Source organism: Schistocerca gregaria, chromosome 1 (genome assembly GCF_023897955.1).
Source record: "Schistocerca gregaria isolate iqSchGreg1 chromosome 1, iqSchGreg1.2, whole genome shotgun sequence".
NCBI lineage: Eukaryota > Metazoa > Arthropoda > Insecta > Orthoptera > Acrididae > Schistocerca > Schistocerca gregaria.
The window spans coordinates 1102576521-1102599696 of NC_064920.1; the positions used below are offsets into that span (position 1 = coordinate 1102576521).

Consider the following 23176-nt stretch of genomic DNA (forward strand, 5'->3'; position numbering starts at 1 on the left):
GACAAGCGACTGACAATGAGATCTTCTGTTCTGCTATTCACTATCAATTTTCTATTCCCAAAACACATTACTTATTAATGCACTACGTAGTTTATCGGTGAATCCTGATGATACAGTTCAGTAATATGTTCTCAGAGGTGGCTCGTGATTATAGTTTTTGGATGTCCACAAATTTTGAGATTTAGATGAATGTGAGAATGTGAAAACAATGGCATCTGCTGTTAACAGTTATGCTTATCAGCATATTTCTGCAACTACAGACACTGTTAATAATAATAATAATAATAACAGTAATAATAATAATATTATGTATAATTTGTCTGAAAAAAGAAAATTTTTTGAGGAATTTGGTTGTTTTGTACACAATTAAGTACTATTTATGGCAAGAACGAAATAATGATTAAGCTTTCGCCACTCCCTGTTTCGCATATTTGCGTAAGTGGGAAGTTTTTTTTTTTTTTGTACAAAAGTACTAGATCCCTAGAATAAGTGTTACTTAACGAATTAACTTTCAGGCTGAAAATCAGACATTCTTACGTTGCACCCATACAGCAACTAACGCTTATTGTACACTTATTTGTTAAATATTCACTTAGAGTCACGCATATTTGATTTTGTCACATTCTCAGTCAACAGATCTGGTCTGGGAGGACCTAGTTTCTTTGTGAAATTACAATTAAATCAATACCATTAGCTGCTGACGGGCGTTGATATACATCAACGGGGACAGTTGAAAATGTGTGCCCCGACCAGGACTCGAACACAGGATCTCCTGCTTTCATGGCAGACGCTCTATCCATCTGAGCCACCGAGTATAATGGCAGGGTCACTACGAATGTAGTGAGTGGACTATAAGTTGAGAATATGGATCTCACGGGGTGTGTACCGGCGATAAATCCCTGCAGTCGCACTATCTACTTTGCCCTCGGTGGCTGAGATGGATAGAGCGTCTGCCATGTAAGCAGGAGGTCCCGGGTTCGAGTCCCGGTCGGGGCACACATTTTCAACTGTTCCCGTTGATATACATCAACGCCCGTCAGCAGCTAATGGTATTGATTTAATTGTTATTTCATTCTAGATAGCTACACGGTCAAAAATGGTATCTGTTCTTTCGGACATGTCCGAAAGAACAGATGCCATCTTCATATAGTTTCTTTGTGGCTAACTTTTCCTGGGTATCTTCTTTTCTGCACTGTAAACCAGCAACCCCAGAAACAAATTACCGTTTGCGGAAATGATTAAATTCTAGTTGTACTGTGTACCAACAAGGTCACTTGACTAGAATACAAATGTTGTGAGATTCGTAATGGCCAAAAGCACACCGTCTCAAACCCGAATATCAGCGGAACCAGTGAGACAGCTGTTCAAGAATGTTCACATATACAGGGTGTTACAAAAAGGTGCGGCCAAACTTTCAGGAAACATTCCTCACACACAAAGAAAGAAAATATGTTATGTGGACATGTGTCTAGAAACGCTTTCTTTCCATGTTAGAGCTCATTTTATTACTTTTCTTCAAATCACATTAATCATGGAATGGAAACACACAGCAACAGAACGTACCAGCGTGACTTCAAACACTTTGTTACAGGAAATGTTCAAAATGTCCTCCGTTAGCGAGGATATATGCATCCACCCTCCGTCGCATGGAATCCCTGATGCGCTGATGCAGCCCTGGAGAATGGCGTATTGTATCACAGCCATCCACAATACGAGCACGAAGAGTCTCTAAATTTTTTACTGGGGTTGCGTAGACAAGAGCTTTCAAGTGCCCCCATAAATGAAAGTCAAGAGGGTTGAGGTCAGGAGAGCGTGGAGGCCATGGAATTGGTCCGCCTCTACCAATCCGTCGGTCATCGAATCTGTTGTTGAGAAGCGTGCGAACATTTCGAATGAAATGTGCAGGAGCTCCATCGTGCATGAACCACATGTTGTGTCGTACTTGTAAAGGCATATGTTCTAGCAGCACAGGTAGAGTATCCCGTATGAAATCATGATAACGTGCTCCATTGAGCGTAGGTAGACGAAACTAAAATGAGTTCTAACATGGAAATTGAACGTTTCCAGACACATGTCCACATAACATCTTTAATTTATTTGTTGTCTGAGGAATGTTTCCTGAAAGTTTGGCCGTACCTTTTTGTAACACCCTGTCAAATGTGGGCCGAGAGTACAGATAAACATGACCCACCAATAGGATCAGCAGATGTCAGAAGTATGAGTAAATGCTACTGTCTTACAATCGACGATGATGTGCTTTATGGTTTTCAGCGCCTCAAATGGAATACTGTACGATATAATTCAAAAGTTAGTATACTATATCTCATTCAGAATCCCACATAATAGGTTTCTCTGTCAGTATAATTATAACATGTACTGATGTGCAATCTAATTTTGCAATATAGTGAGTGAATTGGCATATCTGAGGAGTTTGCTACCATGCCAAGAGAACATAAGTCTGCTGCAGTGTGCTGCCACCTGGTGGCACTGACATAAACTTGTAGTTGAGTGGTAAGTATACTGTACTAGCTGTGTACACCGAGAACCGTACACGCTGTTTATCAAAGCCGTATGCATTTGGTCCGCAAAGCAATTACGTCCCGCCATTTGCGCATGGGCAAAAGCTCCTTACAACGTGCACAGCTGGTGTGCTCGCGACCCTGATGCCAAGTTCCACAGAGTCTATTATAAGAGCAATGTAGTGTAGCGTGGTAGAGTTTGTGCCGTGTATTTCTAGAGTACCGCATCTACATTACGTCTAACAGCATTCAAAGAAAAATAACCAATAAGTCCGCAAGGCGCCGAAAGTTATGGTGTTCACGTGCTCTTGGCCTCTTAAACAACAGCGCTACTGGATGTTCTATACCCTCCTTTGTCCTTAGAAAACCAAAAAAGGGACAAATGTGATGTCATTTTCTTCTTGTTGCTGCAGTTTATTATGCTACAGACGCTGCCCTTTTTTAAAAAACTATTCCACATTTCACTTTCACAAGAATCTGGCCATCTCATCAGTAATACTTGCTGATGGCTTCACGCGCTGCTACCGCAGTGGATAATAAAAGAGACGGAATGTGGCGTACGACGGTACCGCGCACTACACATTGAAGTTCGGATAGTTTAGCTCGAGCCCCCACGTGCCATGGCACGAAAATATATATATTTCTTACACTTTGAAACCTCCTCTTAGAAAAAATAATGAATTACTGTGCTCATAAACCTCTTACGTTATTTGATTTTCAAAGAGCTCAGCAGAACTGAACGTACTCAGACATTCCCCTCTTTACTTATTCTGATCAACACTAAACTGACACACAATATTTTTAGCGCAACGCAATCTTTCAATAATCCCTACAAAAGAATAGCTCTGACTAACAATAATCTATACCTTTCATGAATCACTTACCTCACAAAAATCTTCGTTAACTCGAACTACTGAAGTACAGCGAGCGCCAATACTGCCAGCTAAATAAAATATTCTAACTACTGAAGGCACTAACTACTGATAGGCATAGTTAGCAAATGAAAGGTTTTGATACAGAACAAAAAATGCATTTACCTTAATAATGTTCAAAAGTCAAATATATGTCAGTTCATGACATCCAGTCATACAAATTTACTCCATCTGATGGTCACACGCCCAGATTGTCCGCTCTCAAAACTCTGTCATCTCTCTTCCCACATCCACCACTGCTGGCGGCTCATCTCCAATTGCGCAACGCTACGCGCTGTTACCAGCCAACTGCCCATCGCCACAATAGCAAATTTTCCAACAATGCAAACTGGCCACAGACTGCACACAGCACAGTCAGTGATGTTCATACAGAGCGCTATGTGGCGTTACCAACATAAAAATCTAAACAGCCTACTTACAACATAGCTTAACTGAGATGTGCACAGAGATGTGGCTGGTCTCAGTGTTTGGCTACGTTTGTCGCCATAATGTGTCAGCTCACACCTGTTGTAAACTCAATTTTTAAGCTGAAATAAAATATAACAAAACAATGCAGGCAGCTATTGCGGTGAAATTTAAAATACTGAGTCGCTCACGTTGATTTATAATTTGAACAAGTAGTTTACCTTTCTCCAATATATTCACTATACACTTAAAATGGAGTGTGAGGGGTTGTTGCGTCAGAGCGGCCGTTAATAACTGATGTTACAACACTTCACTATAAAATTCATATGTCGCGATCACAGCACTCGCCCGTCTGTTCACAATTCACAAAATACACTCTTGTCTGCTGTCCTAAACCATTATACTGCGCTCCACTTGATTGCTTCCAAACGTCGCTACACACATACTTGTGCCCGGACGTGGCTACCAACCTACTACTACCCCCCAGATGCGCGGCACGTCCGGCTCTTAGCGTCCCTCAGAACCAGCCGTCCAGTCATCAAAGGTGGTCGCCCTATGCACCCTCGAAACGACTGCCTGACTCAAAACAGTGTTCGAAAAAAAGTGTTACTGATATTCTAAAACTAAACACAAAAACATGTATGATACACTGAAAAATTTGGAAAATTTCCGTGCAATAACAATTTAAGGTCCAATTTGCTGCATCTGCCGCCGTTTATTCACAAATAATGTTCTTGTGGCGTGATATTACTTTTCCCGGATTTTTGATACTTAACATAAACAAACAAATAAAAATATATACTTAATTACTCATGTACCTCTTTAAACTTTAGAATGCTGTCGCTAGTTTCGTCTCTTTAAATTGATTTATTACGAAAAACACAGTTTCTCTCAGTCGTATCCCATATCCCGACCTTTCATTCAAAAATGCCTCTGAGCACTATGGGACTTAAATTTTACATCTACATCTACATGACTACTCTGCAATTCACATTTAAGTGCTTGGCAGAGGGTTCATCGAACCACAATCATACTATCTCTCTACCATTCCACTCCCGAACAGCGAGCGGGAAAAACGAACACCTAAACCTTTCTGTTCGGGCTCTGATTTCTCTTATTTTATTTTGATGATCATTCCTACCTATGTAGGTTGGGCTCACTAAAATATTTTCGCATCCGGAAGAGAAAGTTGGTGTCTGAAATTTCTTAAAAAGATCTCGCCGCTACGAAAAGCGTCTTTGCTGTAATGACTTCCATCACAATCCGCGTATCATATCTGCCACACTCTCTCCCCTATTACGCGATACAAAACGAGCTGCCCTTTTTTGCACCCTTTCGATGTCCTCCGTCAATCCCACCTGGTAAGGATTCCACACCGCGCAGCAATATTCTAACAGAGGACGAACGAGTGTAGTGTAAGCTGTCTCTTTAGTGGACTTGTTGCATCTTCTAAGTGTCCTGCCAATGGAAAGCAACCTTTGGGTCGCCTTCCCCACAATATTATCTATGTGGTCTTTCCAACTGAAGTTGATCGTAATTTTAACACCCAGGTACTTAGTTGAACTGACAGCCTTGAGAATTGTACTATTTATCGAGTAATCGAATTCCAACGGATTTCTTTCGGAACTCATATGGATCACCTCACACTTTTCGTTATTTAGCGTCAACTGCCACCCGCCACACCATACAGCAATCTTTTCTAAATCGCTTTGCAACTGATACTGGTCTTCGGATGGCCTTACTAGACGGTAAATTACAGCATCATCTGCGAACAACCTAAGAGAACTGCTCAGATTGTCACCGAGGTCATTTATATAGATCAGAAACAGCAGAGGTCCCAGGGCGCTTCCCTGGGGAACACCTGATATCACTTCAGTTTTACTCGATGATTTTCCGTCTATTACTACGAACTGCGACCTTCCAGACAGGAAATCATGAATCCAGTCGCACAACTGAGACGATATCCCATAGGCCCGCAGCTTGATTAGAAGTCGCTTGTGAGGAACGGTGTCAAAAGCTTTCCGGAAATCTAAAAATACGGAATCAATTTGAGATCCCCTGTCGATAGCGGCCATTACTTCATGCGAATAAAGAGCAAGCTGCGTTGCACAAGAGCGATGTTTTCTGAAACCATGCTGATTACGTATCAATATATCGTTTCCTTCGAGGTGATTCATAATGTTTGAATACAGTATAGTATTCTGAGGTCATCAGTCCCCTAGAACTTACAACTACTTAAACCTAACTAACCTAAGGACATCACACACATCCATTCCCGAGGCAGGATTCGAACCTGCGACCGTAGCGGTCACGCGGTCCCACACTGAAGCGCCTAGAACCGCTCGGCCACTCCAGCTGGCACCTTTCATTCAAAAATGGTACACAGTATGCTAAATCGGCTATGACTGCTCGATGCAGCCCTACTAGCCACATCTGTAGACACTTTGTTTATATTAATCGGCCAAAGAATTGCCGAGATATTAGGTTTTGAACTTTCATAAATTTACAACTTTTTAGACAACAATAACTTTTAAAATATTACATTTTTTTGTGGCGCGTGTAGATAATTTAGCTTTTCATATTTTTCTGTCCATGAGTGCCAACTCGTATCTCCGTGTCACTCTTAGTTTTGTTTTTATCAAATTTTCTCTGGAATACGAGTTCCTCCAAGCGCGAGAACACGGCCATACGCGCCCCTTTCGAGCGCTCTGGTTTTTCCAATGCTGCGTAAACGCTTGCCGCTCGCCGCGGCCCCGAAGCAACCGCCAGCCACGTGTTCTGCGGCGGGAAACTGTCTGTCCCCACAGCTTGTACGCTCACATGCAACTGTGATGTTAAACTGTGGTTGGCTCTTCAAATGCGTGCAGCATTCTACCAGCAATCGTGAAGATAAACAGTAAACATTTGTTTTAACATATAATAAAATGTAAAATTCTTAGTAGATACGTTGAGTCAGCAGTTGCAAGTAGTTAGTCTCTAAATACATTAGCTGAACAAAAGTGCCCGGACAGTAATACGGCTTGTGTCCAGCATTCACGTTTATGACAGCAATAACTCTGCTAGGGACACTTTCAACGAGGTGTCTGAATGTCTGTCGAGGAATGGTGGTCCATTCTCACTCAAGAGCTGAATCCAGAGAAGGCGGTGATACCATACACTGGCGTCTGGAGCGAAGCCGACGTTCTGACTCATCCCAAAGGAGTTCCACAGGGTTCAGGCAGAGACTCGGGCCAGACCAGCCCAGTTCGATAACGGTACTGTCCACAAACCATTGCCTCACAAATGGTGCTTTACGACCTGGTACGCACCGCGTCATGCTGATCCACTTTTCGTCGTCCAACTGTTTGTAACATTATGGAGATGGTATCGGTAGATTCAGTAAGACTTTCTAGTTAATCTTTACGATATGTTCAAACTGTTCACACAATATTTCGTCATATAACATTTGTAGACACCCTACAACTTCTATAGACAAGAAATATGCGATGGATTTTTACAGCTTAAACAAAATTGTCTGCAATATAAGCTTACAACCAAATTTGCAGTCACACTGTTACCAAGAAAACATAAATTTTTGGACCGGACAAAACGCATATTACATGTAAAGAAACCTCTGAGCACTCACATCACAGAAATAGCCATGTTAATTTCAATAACGAACCAAAAGACGAAAATTACAAATCCTGCAGTATTGTTAAATTGTTAATCAAATCATCTTTGGGAACTTCATATCTTATCGGAAAACTTAGGAGGCAGAGACACTGAAATGCTTCCTAGTTTTTCTTAGTTTTATTGCAAACAGGAAATATCTAAATTTGAAATATGAAAATTGTTTCGTAATTTTGGATTAAAAAGCATTATTGAATCACAATACCGTTCACACAAAAATTACTTTTATTATTTGATAATCCTGATATGGGACATAATACAGATGTAACCTACTTGTAGGAAAACACAAAACTGCAAAACACCTGTTTGACAATCGGAGTGGAAAACACGTCGTAGTCAAATAAAGTATACCATTGTCAATACAATGTTAACATCATATTCTCGTAAATAATTATCAATAGTTGCCGTGTGCATTATTAACCTGTAAGTTTAACATTTATCTAGTTTTTGCAGTAGTATTAACCTGTATCAAAAGCTTACAAACAAAATCCAGAATAACAACTCCAGCCTGAACCTGGAGGTTTCACGAGGTCTTGGACGTCTCGACACAGACGACGCACTTGGTTGTCAGGGATGATAGGAAGAGGACGTGTTTTGAGGATCGCTCTAAAATCTGTTGGCCTCACTAATACATGTGAATATTGTAGGTAGTAGTGAAAGCTTAATCAGAATTTGGAAGTAAAATTTCTGGTGGGAAATGGCGTCACAGCCAATACTTTTTATTTAAAAACAAAGGTCAAACCTCTTACCAAAACCTACTTTTATAAACTTGCACAATAAGCAGCAACAGCACCTTGGAAGACAGCGCCCAAAACTCCAAAAACACCGAGAAGCTAAGTACAAATTAATTCAGCTACGCCTCCTTCACTTCGTCCAAATTTAAATACTTTAGGGTATAAGACGAGTACTGTCATCTTGTCATACCCAAAATGTATTAGGACAGGCGTATGACGTGACGTTAGGTGTTCCTATACTGTGCGTAATACGCGTTGCTGTAAAATGTCGTCACGTCCTTCCGCATTTAGCGCTTTCTTAAGCACTACAAGGAGACCACAGTCTTAACACGAAAAAGAGTCCCATACCCTCCATATTTCACTGTTGGCACTACACATGATATCAGGTAACGTTCTCCAGACTTTCGACAAACCCAAACCCTTCCATCGGACAGCCACGGAGTACAGCGCGATTCATCATTCAAATCACTTGTTTCCAGACATTCAACGTCGAACGTCGTCGCTCTTTACACCACCTCAAGCGTCACTTTGCAATGACTACAGAAACGTCTGACACATCAGGAGCTACTCAATCACTGAAACCCATTCTTTTTAACTCCACACGGACAGTAACTGTTCTAGCTGGACTCTGGTAGCACTTCGGAACACACGACTGATTCTGTCGACTGATTTCCTACACTTTCTACAACCGCCCTCCTGAACGTTTGACAATCTCTGTCCGTCAGTACACGAGGTCTGCCTAGTCTTGCTTTTGCCGTAGTTCTCATTTCGCGTTTCCTCTTCACGATCACATCACCAGCAATCTACATGGACAACTATGGAGGTGTTGGAGTATCCCAGATGGTTTGTCGCTCAGGTGCCATCCAGTGAACACTTATGCAAGACTTTCTGCATTGTTGATTGTGGCATTTCCAAGCCCCTGGCCGCCGCAGGCTTTTATACAAACATCTGCAGTGTTTTATCGACGTTGGCGTGTGGAATAGATGGGAAACCTACCCCTGTTTATCGACAACAGTAGCTTTTTCTGTAAATGACGTGTACCAAGCTCCGAGGTCTGTTCAAAAAGTTCCGGAACTTGTCCACAGAATTTTCCTACGCTTATCTTTTACTTATTGTAAATGGTCCCCTTCGAAATGCTCTCCACAATTCATACACCGCTCCCAACACCGTATCCACTTCCGGAAGCAGCCTTGGTACACCTATTACTGGATCGCGCGAAGCGCCACCTGCGAATTTTCTTTTATCCCTTCTGCTGTAGCCAATCTTCGTCTTTCCAACCTGGTTTTCAACTTTGGAAGTAAATGTCCACAGGAGCCAGGTCTGGAGAGCATGGAGGACGAGGCAGCACAGTGATTTAGTTTTTCTTGCAATAGTCAACGCACCAACAGGGAAGAATGTCCGGGTGCGTTATTGTGCTACAAGAGCTATAAATTATCTCGCCTCGTTTCAGACCGTTTCCTTCTTACAGTTTCTTGCAGGCGTCACAACACGTCCTGTTAGTACCATCGATTAACAGTTTGTCCCTGTGGCAAAAATTGACGATGATCTAATCCTTCAAAGTCAAAATAAATTTTTAGCAAGGCTTGTAAGTAGACTGTTTAGGTTTTTATGTTGGTAACGGCACGTAGCGCTTTGTATGAAAATTATTGACTGTGCTGTGTGCAATCTGTGGCTAGTTGGCATTGTTGGAATATTCGCTATTGTAGAGTTGGGCAGTTGGATGTGAGCCGCCTGCAGTGCTGGATGTGGGAAGAGAGACGGCAGAGATTTGACAGCGGACGATCGGGACGTGTGTCCGCCACAAAAAGGAAATTTGTAAAGATGGAAGTCAGGAATTGATATATATATATATATATATATATATATATATATATATATATATATATATATATATATATATATATATGACGACTTTTGAACATTATTAAGGTAAACACATTGTTTATTCTCCATCAAAATCTTTCATTTGCTAACTATACCTATCAGTAGTTAGTGCCTTTAGTAATTAGAATCTTTTATTTAGCTGGTAGTATTGGTGCTCGCTGTATTGCAGTAGTTAGGTAAGTTATTGTTAGTCAGGGCCATTCTTTTGTAGGTATTATTGAAAGTCAGACTGCTTTGCGCTAAAAATATTGTATGTCAGTTTAGTGATGACCAGAATAAGTAAAGAGAAAACTGTCTGAGTACGTTGGGTTTTGTTCAGCTGTTTGAAAATCTAATAACGTAAGAGTTTTTCCAGCACTGTCATTCTCGACATTCAAAGGGGAAGTTACAGGGTTTGGCATTTGATCTGTCCTGGCGAGCTTTTGTTGGTCTTGGAGAACCTTTCCCAAACCATTTTTAAGATTGGACCTTTATCTCAACAGTCTCATTACCAGTCATGATTCTCTTAAGTTACATCTCGTTCTCATTTGCGCGATCCAACAGCTCTTCACAGATTGCGAGGCGAAGATATTTGTGGTCTCGACTCATGAGCCGTGGGACGAACTTGGCAGCCACACAATGCATTCCAAGATGCTGTGTCAGTAGTTCATGACGTGACCTAACGTAAATGTTACATACTTCCGCAATCTCTCGGACAGTCAGTCTTCAATTGACTCGTTTCTGACGGTAGACGTCGAAGGGCGTCCTGAACGGGCGTCATCTTTAACGTCCGGTCCTTTTTGAACCTTGTGACCCTTTCGTAACACCGAGTACGGCTTAAGCACACATCAACGTAGGCTTTTTGCATCATCTAGTGTGTCTCTGTACAGGTTTTACTGAATTTCAAGCAAAATTCAATAAGACGCATCGCTCCTCTAACACTGCCATCTCGCAATTCGTAGCTGATTAGGGCGGTGATCCCTTCCACACTATGTCGAAAAGTTTCGTTGGACTTCGGTAACAGACTTCGTCTCTACGAACCAGGCTACATGCTGAGCTGCTTTCCTACGGAATCCACATTTGTCGTAATATCTGGAACATCTGTAAAATAAAAAATCTTTATGAGTTATCTTGTCTCATGTAGAAAACCAGTTGATATTATACAATATAGTTTTAAAATTATCAGAATCTGAAACTGTAAAGACAATTTACGAAAATAATATATTTTTCAATAACATATTAAGGAATTCAAGTTATCAGAACGGCCGGCCGAAGTGGCCGTGCGGTTCTAGGCGCTGCAGTCTGGAACCGCGAGACCGCTACGGTCGCAGGTTCGAATCCTGCCTCGGGCATGGATGTGTGTGATGTCCTTAGGTTAGTTAGGTTTAACTAGTTCTAAGTTCTAGGGGACTAATGACCTCAGCAGTTCAGTCCCATAGTGCTCAGAGCCATTTGAACCATTTATCAGAACGCTTTTAGAATATGTTCCTTACAGATTTAAATAATAACAGTGAATTTACTTGGAACTGGTGATACCTGGTAAAGTTTTTCCAAACAGTTAGTAGCTGGACCTTGACATGCAGGTTAGCTCCATACACTGTAGCACAGTTTTGAAGGCGTGACTTCATTACAGCGTTTATGGGTTTCTAGAAGGCTAACCTAGGTGATTATAAGACAGTTGTACAAATCTCAGTATGATCTTTCACGTTCCTCTGATTACGAGGAGGAGGAATCAAGAGGATAACTGGACCCTTGGAATTGCTTTCTCTACATTTTTCTATTGATACACCATTAATCGAAGTTTAATACTAATGAACTAATGACAGGTAGCGTTAAAGACACTTTTTTGTTCCTGGTATTGGCAATGCAATCCACTGTAATAAAAGTATGTTACATTTGTAAATGTCGCGTTAGAATGCAACAGAATACGGTAACAGGAATGTCATCACGCTGCGAGAGTTTCAGTAACAGGTAGATGAAATCAGGGCGCGAAATTTATGTCTTTCTTTTCAGTTGCCAGCGTGTTCCTTTCTTGCTAACGGCGTTTGCTTGATAATCTGTTGTTTACAAGTTTCATTTTGTTACTTAAGGTTAATTTTGAGGCACAACATGTGTATTAGACACAACTGAGAATAAGTATTTCTAGACATAAGTGAAGTATACAAAAAATCGGCAGGTACTCGAAAACTAGAGAGCACTGGTAACAAACTCACCGCCTTTCCCAGGGTGGAAATGTTCAAATGTGTGTGAATTCCTAAGGAACCAAACTGCTTAGTTCATCGGTCCCTAGACTTACACGCTACTGAAACTAACTTATGGTAAGAACAACGCACACACCCTTGCCCGAGGGTGGACTCGAACCTCCGGCGGGAGGGGCCGCGCAGTCCGTGTCATGATGCCTCAAACCGCGCAGCCACTCCGCGCGGCAGTGTGGAAATCACTTGCCGCGGATACGTTAGAACAGTGGTCGTCAAAGTGCGGACCGCATGCGGACCAAACAAAAGAACTTAGAGAGACAGTAGTAGTTTAAGATGGGCCTCATTTTAATTAAAATTGCAGAATTCGGCCATGAGCTAAATAAAGTTGGCCGCCTACCTCTGGGGCAGAGAGGTAAATAGCGCAACCACTGCGGCGTCAGCGGATGTGAAAGGGGGAATATTTTATTGCTCGTCTTCCATTACTGACAACACACGGGTCGGTGCACCGAATATCATTCAGCAGCTGTGGTATACGTTTTGACACAGAAGTAATGCGGAGTCATTAATGTCCATTACGATGATCTTCAAATGCGGTCTATAAGTGTAGCAACGAATATGAAATTAAATTATGGCTGTGATTCTTGAAATTTTCCCGGAATAAAGAGTGTTCCATGAAGTTTAGAGGTTGCAGACGGATTACGTCGTCTTCTCGCCACGATATTTCGACTGACAACCATTCAGCCATCTACAGGTGAGTGTTCTGCAACAGAGATTGATACAATCTCCAGTGCAAAACACTCACCTGAAGATGCCTGAATGGTTGTCAGTCGAAATATCCTGCCAAGAAGACGAAGTAATCTGGCCGCAATCCCGAAATGCCATGGAATAAATTAAGGCTGTTGTAACTCAACGCTTTATTTTACAGGTCCGTCATGAACACACAAATTTTTACACTTCACTATTATCGGTTTCGGCTACTGCCATCTTCAGATCATAAAATATTCTGATGTGTAGTATCAACGTGAAGGTAAACATATAGGTACCCTGTTACATTTTCTAAGTGTCCTACCAATAAAACACAGTCTTTGGTTAGCCTTCCCCACAACATTTTCTACGTGTTCCTTCCAATTTAAGTGGTTCGTAATTGTAATTCCTAGGTATTTAGTTGAATTTACGGCCGTTAGATTTGACTGATTTATCGTGTAACCAAAGTTTAACGGATTCCTTGTAGCACTCAACGTGCATGACCTCACATTTTTCGTTATTTAGGGTCAGTTGCGAATTTTCGCTCCATACAGATATTTTTTCGAAATCGTTTTGCAATTCGTTTTGATCTTCTGATGAGTTTACTAGTCGATAAATGACAGCGTCATCTGCAAACAACCTAGACGGGTGCTTAGATTGTCTCCTAAATCGTTTATATAGATGAGGAACAGCAAAGGACCTATAACACTACCTTGAGGAACACCAGAAATCACTTCTGTTTTACTCGTTGACTGATGATACGCAAAATAATTTTTATCGCGAAATGGTACAACTGCAGAAAATGGTCAGTGATAGCACTCGAATGACCAGTACTAACAGACCCTACTCCATGTTCAGCTTGTCACATATGTCAACTTTCAGCTTTTACTGTTTCCTGCGTCTGCTAACTCGTGAGCACTTTTGCTAACGTGATCTGTGCCCAACAGTCGATGCCTGAGAGATAGAATATCTTTGCTCTCTCTCGATGGGTAGTATGAGTTACGTTCTTTGGCGAGCAGTGCCTCGGCCAATAAGAGATCAGTGTGACCTGGGTGTTACGTTTCGCAGTATGGCAGCGTCTCCGAGGAGCTGGTTCCCAATGAAACGGAGTGAGAGTCTTGGACTGTGTCTAGTCCGATGTATGTAGGCGGAGAGGTTGGTTGGAGTTTCTGGGTTTGTTATGTGCAAACTTGCAACGAGATTTGCTCCCCGCATTCTCTGATTACGAGTTTTGAGATAATGCACTACATATACAGGGTGGTCAGACAGACAGTCTGAAACGTTTGTAAGGGTCTTGCAGGGTAGATTGTCCAGAGAAATAATAGTTAACAAAAAATTCGATACGTTGTGGCATTTCCAAATTAATTAACATTGAAGTTATCCAATCAGGATGCTGCACGCAGAATTCAAGCTCTCCGCCACAGACGGTGTCGCCAAACCTGTTCTTCGTTTGGTTTCCTAAAACCGAACAAGAGAGATACAGGAAAAGTGGTTGTTAGGCGGTAACAGGGATCGAACCCGAGCCATAGGCTGAGCAGTCGCGTGCTCTATTATGTACATTATGAAAACAGCTGACACTTATTCTATCTGGCGAGCCGCTTGAAATTGCTCGTGAAACGGCCAGACTGGATAACTTAAATGCTATTTAACCTGGAAATGGAGCAATGAATCGAAATTTTTTCTTAACAATTATTTGTGAGCACAATGTACCCTACCACTCTTATGCTTTTCAGACAGTTTCTTTTTATTCTGTATATCACATCCGAAGCATAGGCGAACTATGTAAATCTCTTCCTTCTTTTTTTTTTTGTATATCTTATTCCTCTCGAAGCTTATGAAGCTAATAAAGACACTAAGAAAAATTTCATGGTGATGTGTGGGAGTATTGAATACTTTGTGAGTAACTTTTTGTTATGCAATGGCGAAGGATGTCACGTGTTTCAAGCGGAAGTATTTGTGGTCTTCCGTGTACTAAGAGCTTGTAATCTTACCCTCCCACAAATCACCATTAAAGTATTCTTAGCGTCGTCATTAGCTTCAAATACTTAGAGAGCCATAAGATATACAAAAGAAAAACTTTTTACTTATCTTCATATTCTCTTGTTGTTGGCTCCAGGTTTTGTATCTAGGGGTATATTATTATGGCTGAAATTTTAATTTAACGTTGTGGGTCCTGATGACCAAATAACTGATGAGGCTTTGCCTGTTATTCTTGAATTTTATTTTTGTCGCATTTTTGAATATCACACCGTCTTTACAATTTCCAGTTAATATTCCATATGACATTGTTAGTGTCGCTCCTAAATAAATACGTCTGTCTCCATCACAGGCATACCCACAACTATTTACATTCTCCGGTGCTCACAATATTCCAAAGAGTTTAAAAAGCAGAACAGTTTACAAAATTTCTTGACAAAAGAAGAATGGTTCAAATGACTCTTAGCACTATGGGACTTAACATCTGAGGTCATCAGTCCCCTAGAACTTAGAGCTACTTAAACCTAACTAACCTAATGACGTCACACACATCCATGCCCGAGGCAGGATTCGAACCTGCGACCGTAGCCACCGAGGCCTGCCAAAAGAAGAATCTTCGCTAAAATATATCAATATGTTGTAAATGAGTCCAGAAATAAATTTTATAAGTGTCATCAGATTGAGTAATTAGTAACACGAATTTTAAATATGCCAGATATTACCTAACTTCAAATATTTCTAAGAGAAGAATGATTTTAACTGTACATAGAAAGTGAACAAAATAAATTTCTTTTTATACATTTTAGTCTAAAATATAATACATCATTTACAAAATACGAAATTCAAGATCAATTCTGGTATGGGCTACTTTTATAGAAAAACGTTATGTTAGAAAAGGGTGTCGCATTACAATCTGCATTTTGAGTTGGTATAATTAGTAGTTTGAGATCGGTGTCTCGGAATTTATGTGCTTTGCCACTATTAAACTGTTAGCTGAAATTTCATGATTCTGTTTAATGTGCTCATGGACTTTACAAATTGGCTTACATTACGGATCCCATCATGATCATTTGCCTTCAGCAAACGAATTTATTTAATGAGAGTTTCCTGCAAAATCAGCACTAATATACTCAACAACAAGATTATTAGTAACGTTTTCGTCTGAATACTTGGAGTTTCAGACTGTAAATTTGTATCGAGATCTTCGTGACAGCTAGCGATGTCTCGGGATACTGAAGAGTTTACTATTGTAAAAGTTTTTGTGAAAAAGTATTTAGGTCATAATTGTGGAGCATATATGCTCACACATATGCTTCGTTTAGAAGATGGGAAATTCACACATTTTGTAAGTCAGGTGATGAACTCACTGATAGGAAACTTGGTCATTAAATTAGATTTCAATGTTCATTTCTATCCATAGAACAACCTTCCCACAAAATAAATGGTCCCTTGAAACTTGTTATTAAAATAAAGTCAGAAAACGATGAACACAATTTCATACGTCAAAACGTTCGTATTATGAGAGGGTGGCCGGCCGCGGTGGTCTAGCGGTTGTAGGCGCTCAGTCCGGAACCGCGCGACTGCTACGGTCGCAGGTTCGAATCCTGCCTCGGGCATGGATGTGTGTGATGTCCTTAGGTTAGTTAGGTTTAAGTAGTTCTAAGTTCTAGGGGACTGATGACCACAGATGTTAAGTCCCATAGTGCTCAGAGCCATTTGAACCATATGAGAGGGTGCTTTAACCTGGGCAATTTTCTAAAGACTTTCTTGCATGTTATTAGAATTTAAAAACAAGCAGGGCACTTACTATCGTGTGCAGAGAACATTGCTCCAGTTCGAAACTTCGCAAGTGTGGCTAAATGGCAGCTGGCAAAAATCTTCTTACACACGCCTTTCATATAATGTCGACCGCAAGTGTTAGAGGATGAGTGTTACAGGAGGTACGTTCGTAGCAATGCTGAGACAGAGATGGTCAGACAAGTAACGATCAGTTCCCACGCTTGTCGTAATGACTGAAACTACTGGTTTCCAGTTGGCAACAGGCAGATATCAGGTATTTCAATAATGAATGCCCTGCCGATTTGCGCACGTGTAGAGAGCATGATAGGTTTGCAATCAGCGTACGATGTCGCGAAAACAATGTACCACTTTTATCTAAGCGATTAGTGAGAGCTGATAAACTGGCAGCTCTTGCTCACTTCGTTCACTGTACCGAGATACCGCTGAATTATTTTCAAGAGCGTATAAGTGTTTTCAAATGAAAAATATGTATAGCTAAAATACCAGTTTATTCACACTAGAAAGTATAAAAAAGAACTATTCACGACTCTTTAGATTTGTATCGCTGTCTTTACGAATTTAATTTCTTGAGTCAGTTTTCCTCAGGTGAAGAGTACAGTTTCGGTAATCCACTCATTCTCATTTATAGTAGTCTGCTGTAAAAACGTACTGAGGACGGCAATGAATACGACAGAATATATTTGTCTTTGTGTGCGAGTGTTTTCTAATTTAGAAATATGGCCTAGAATGATCACCCCCCTCAATGTAAGGAAATTTAACAATCTGAAATGATACAGCACATTAATAACTATCAATGTATGTCTGTTACGAGGAAGGGGCACTGCCAGTTGAATTAATAAAAAGTAAAACTACCAACATACTTGTTGTTGTTGTTGTCTTCAGTCCTGAGACTGGTTTGATGCAGCTCTCCATGCTACTCTATCCTGTGCAAGCTTCTTCATCTCCTAGTACCTACTGCAACCTACATCCTTCTGAATATGCTTAGTGTATTCATCTCTTGGTCTCCCTCTACGATTTTTACCCTCAACGCTGCCCTCCAATACTAAATTGGTGATCCCTTGATGCCTCAGAACATGTCCTACCAACCGATCCCTTCTTCTGGTCAAATTGTGCCACAAACTTCTCTTCTCCCCAATCCTATTCAGTACTTCCTCATTAGTTATGTGATCTACCCATCTAATCTTCAGCATTCTTCTGTAGCACCACATTTCGAAAGCTTCTATTCTCTTCTTGTCCAAAATATTTTTCGTCCATGTTTCACTTCCATACATGGCTACACTCCATACAAATACTTTCAGAAAAGACTTCCTGACACTTAAATCTATACTCGATGTTAACAAATTTCTCTTCTTCAGAAACGCTTTCCTTGGCATTGCCAGTCTACATTTTATATCCTCTCTACTTCGACCATCATCAGTTATTTTGCTCCCCAAATAGCAAAACTCCTTTACTACTTTAAGTGTCTCATTTCCTAATCTAATACACTCAGCATCACCCGACTTTATTCGACTACATTCCATTATTCTCGTTTTGCTTTTGTTGATGTTCATCTTATATCCTCCTTTCAAGACACTGTCCTTTCTGTTCAACTGCTCTTCCAAGTCCTTTGCTGTCTCTGACAGAATTACAATGTCATCGGCGAACCTCAAAGTTTTTACTTCGTCTCCATGAATTTTAATACCTACTCCAAATTTTTCTTTTGTTTCCTTTACTGCTTGCTCAATATACAGATTGAATAACATTGGGGAGAGTCTGCTACCCTGTCTTACTCCCTTCCCAAGCACTGTTTCCCTTTCATGTCCCTCGACTCTTATAACTGCCATCTGGTTTCTGTACTAATTGTAAATAGCCTTTCGCTCCCTGTATTTTACCCCTGACACCTTTAGAATTTGAAAGAGAGTATTCCAGTCAACATTGTCAAAAGCTTTCTCTAAGTCTACAAATGCTAGAAACGTAGGTTTGCCTTTCCTTAATCTTTCTTCTAAGATAAGTCGTAAGGTCAGTATTGCCTCACGTGTTTCCAGTATTTCTACGGAATCCAAACTGATCTTCCCCGAGGTCGGCTTCTACTAGTTTTTCCATTCGTCTGTAAAGAATTCGAGTTAGTATTTTGCAGCTGTGGCTTATTAAATTGATTGTTCGGTAATTTTCACATCTGTCAACACCTGCTTTCTTTGGGATTGGAATTATTATATTCTTCTTGAAGTCTGAGAGTATTTGGCCTGTTTCATACATCTTGCTCACCAGACGGTACAGTTTTGTCAGGACTGGCTCTCCCAAGGTCGTCAGTGGTTCCAATGGAATGTCGTCTTCTCCTGAGGCCTTGCTTCGACTCAGGTCTTTCAGTGCTCTGTCGAACTCTTCACGCAGTATCGTATCTCCCATTTCATCTTCATCTACATCCTCTTCCATTTCCATAATATTGTCCTCAAGTACATCGCCCTTGTATAGACCCTCTATATACTCCTTCCACCTTTCTGCTTTCCCTTCTTTGCTTAGAACTGGGTTTCCATCTGAGCTCTTGATATTCATACAAGTGGTTCTCTTTTCTCCAAAGGTCTCTTTAATTTTCCTGTAGGCAGTATCTATCTTACTTCTAGTGAGATAAGCCTCTACATCCTTACATTTGTCCTCTAGCCATCCCTGCTTAGCCATTTTGCACTTCCTGTCGATCTCATTTTTGAGACGTTTCTATTTCTTTTTGCCAGCTTCATTTACTGCATTTTTATATTTTCTCCTTTCATCAATTAAATTCAATATTTCTTCTGTTACCCAAGGATTTCTACTAGCCCTCGTCATTTTACCTACTTGATCCTCCGCTGCCTTCACTACTTCATCCCTCAAAGCTACCCATTCTTCTTCTACTGTATTTCTTTCCCCCATTTCTGTCAATTGTTCCCTTATCATCTCCCTGAAACTCTGTACAACCTCTGGTTCTTTCATTTTATCCAGGTCCCATCACCTTAAATTCCCACCTTTTTGCAGTTTCTTCAGTTTTAATCTACAGGTCATAACCAATAGATTGTGGTCCGAGTCCACATCTGCTCCTGGAAATGTCTTACAATTTAAAACCTGGTTCCTAAATCTCTGTCTTACCATTATATAATCTATCTGATACCTTTTAGTATCTCCAGGGTTCTTCCATGTATACAACCTCTTTTCATGGTTCTGAAACATACTTAAGAACATACTTAAGAAACACAATGTCAATCATTGTTCAAATTATGACCCTTGGCATTCATAAATTACACTTCAATAATTGTACTCATCATTTTAAGCGAAAACTAAAAGCTAAGATTAAACAATATTTAGCAGGAGACCAACTGATATTTTTGAAAGAAAAACGAACTAGGAAAAGTACAATGATTTTAGAAAGAAGAAATGAGTTGAACAGGAAAACGTATGCCACATCTATTGACTTAGAAAATGATTTCGACAGAATTAACTGGAGGATAGTGTTTGGAAAGTCGAGTAAACCTGGAATAGACTGGAAAGATAAATGGCTCATAATCTATATAACGAAAAACACGGTACGGAAATAGATATCTGTGGCTTAATGATGGAGGCTATCGTCTCGCTCAAAATATATTTAATTACAGGAAGTACGACACGTACGGATGAAAATTAATGATAAACAAATACATTGAATTCAATTTATTGATAATATAGTAAGCAGTTTCTGAAAATGACCCGAACTAAGCGGCTGTCTAAAACATTAGACAAATTTTTTATGCAAACGAAATTACGCAAACGAAAATAAAATAATGGTGGTAGATAAATCGAAGAGAGAAGTAAGGGCAAATACTAAGATAGGAAAAAAAACTAATAAACGAATTATGCTACTTGGAAGGTGCAGTAACAGATGGCAGCAGAAGTATAATGGATTTTTAAAAAAGAATTGCAATTACTACACAAGCCTTTACAAATAAGAGTAATTTTTTAATGAATAGCCACCTTAACATAACGACAAGAAAGAAATCTATCAAGACATTCATTTGGAGGACTTTATGCTATGTTTTGTGTATATAGACTGAAACCGCTTCAATCCATACACTTAAAAGCATATCTGTATGAGAACAGTAAAGTCTCTGAAATTGCGTCATTTCAGTTGTTTAAGCAGTGTTTTGTAGAGGGCGGACTCGAGAAACAAGAAAAGAAAAAAGATACTTTTGTAGTACGTGTTCAATATCCTACTGTGTGGAGTCATGGACATATATCGTGGTATTTGGTAAGAAACTGAAGGTATTTGAAACGTGGGCGTGTCTAACGATATTAAGGATACCATGGATAAATAAAGCCACCAATGTTGCAATACTGCGGCGCATGAAGTTCTCAGTACCATCAAGAGAAGAATACTCTTCTACTTCACCCATATAACGCAATTAACTAATATAGTGTAGGGTCCTCGCGAGAACTCAGAAGTGCCGCAAAACGACGTGGCATGGACTGGACTAGTGTCTGAAGTAGTGCTGGAGGGAACTGACACCACCAATCCTGCAGTGCTGTCCATAAAGCCGCAAGAGTACGAGGGAGTGGAGACCCCTTCTGAATCGTACATTGCAAGACATCCCAGATATACTCAATAATGTCCATGTCTGGGGAGTTTGGTGGCCGGCGGAAGTGTTTAAATTCAGAAGAGTGTTCCTGGAGCCACTCTTTAGCAATCCTGGAATTTTAGGGAGTCGAATAGTACTGCTGGAATTTCCTAAGGCCGTCGGAAGGCACAATTGACATGAATGGATGCAAGTGATCAGACAGGATGCTTACGTACGTGTCATCTATCATAGTCTTTCCGAGACGTATAAGGGGTCCCATATCACCACTGCAGACGCCCACACCACTACAGAGCCTCAACCAGCTTGAAAAGTCCCATATCACCCCAATTAAAGAAGCCCCACACCATTACAGAGCCTCCACCAGCTTGAACAGTCCGCTGCTAACATGCAGAGTCCATGGATTCATGAGGTTGTGCCCATACCCATACACTCCATCCGCTCGATACCATTTGAAACGAAACTCGTCTGACCAGGCAATATGTTTCCAGTCATCAACAATCCAATGTCGCTGTTGACGGGCCCAGGCCAAGGGTAAAGCTTTGTGTCGTGCAGTCACCGTGCTCCGAAAGCCCATATCGATGAAATTTCGTTGAACGATCCGAACGCTGACACTTGTTGACAGCCCAGCATTGAAATCTGCAGCAATTTGCGGAAGGGTTGCACTTCCGTCACGCTGAACGAAACTCTTCAATCGTCGTTGGTCCCGTTCTTGCAGGACACTTTTCCGGCAGCAGCGATATCGGATATTTGATGTTTTACCGGATTCCTGATATTCACGGTACACTCGTGAAATGGTCGAAGGGGAAAGTCCCAACTTCATCGCTACCTCCGATATGCTGTGTCCCATAGCTCGTGCGCCGGCTGTAATACCACACCCAAACTTATTTAAATCTTGATAACCTGCCATTCTTGCAGCAGTAACCGATCTAACATCTGCGGCAGACACTTGTTGTCTTATATAGGCGTTGTCGACCGCAGCACCTCATTCTGCCTATTTACGTGTATCTGTATGGGAATATACATGCCTATACCAGTTTCTTTGGCGCTTCAATGTACAAGGACCTTAATTATCAAGTTGCAAAATAATCTTTAGAGACAGAGACAGAGACAGTTCCTCCGGATTTAGTTAATTTCATTGTTGTTGTTGTTGTTGTGGTCTTCAGTCCTGAGACTGGTTTGATGCAGCTCTCCATGCTACTCTATCCTGTGCAAGCTTCTTCATCTCCCAGTACCTACTGCAACCTACATCCTTCTGAATCTGCTTAGTGTACTCATCTCTCGGTCTCCCTCTACGATTTTTACCCTCCACACTGCCCTCCAATGCTAAATTTGTGATCCCTTGATGCCTCAAAACATGTCCTACCAACCGATCCCTTCTTCTAGTCAAGTTGTGCCACAAACTTCTCTTCTCCCCAATCCTATTCAATACCTCCTCATTAGTTACGTGATCTATCCACCTTATCTTCAGTATTCTTCTGTAGCACCACATTTCGAAAGCATCTATTCTCTTCTTGTCCAAACTAGTTATCGTCCATGTTTCACTTCCATACATGGCTACACTCCAAACAAATATTTTCAGAAATGACTTCCTGACACTTAAATCTATATTCGATGTTAACAAATTTCTCTTCTTCAGAAACGCTTTCCTTGGCATTGCCAGTCTACATTTTATATCCTCTCTACTTCGACCATCATCAGTTATTTTACTTCCTAAATAGCAAAACTCCTTTACTACTTTAAGTGTCTCATTTCCTAATCTAATTCCCTCAGCATCACCCG

General features: G+C 40.8%; 1 non-coding gene across 1 annotated transcript; it reads left to right on the forward strand.

The window, feature by feature from the left end:
* The first annotated feature begins 921 nt into the window (after nt 1-921).
* Nucleotides 922-996, forward strand: Trnat-ugu (transfer RNA threonine (anticodon UGU)). The gene has a single exon. It is a non-coding gene; the product is annotated as a tRNA-Thr (tRNA).
* The last annotated feature ends 22180 nt before the right edge of the window (nt 997-23176 follow it).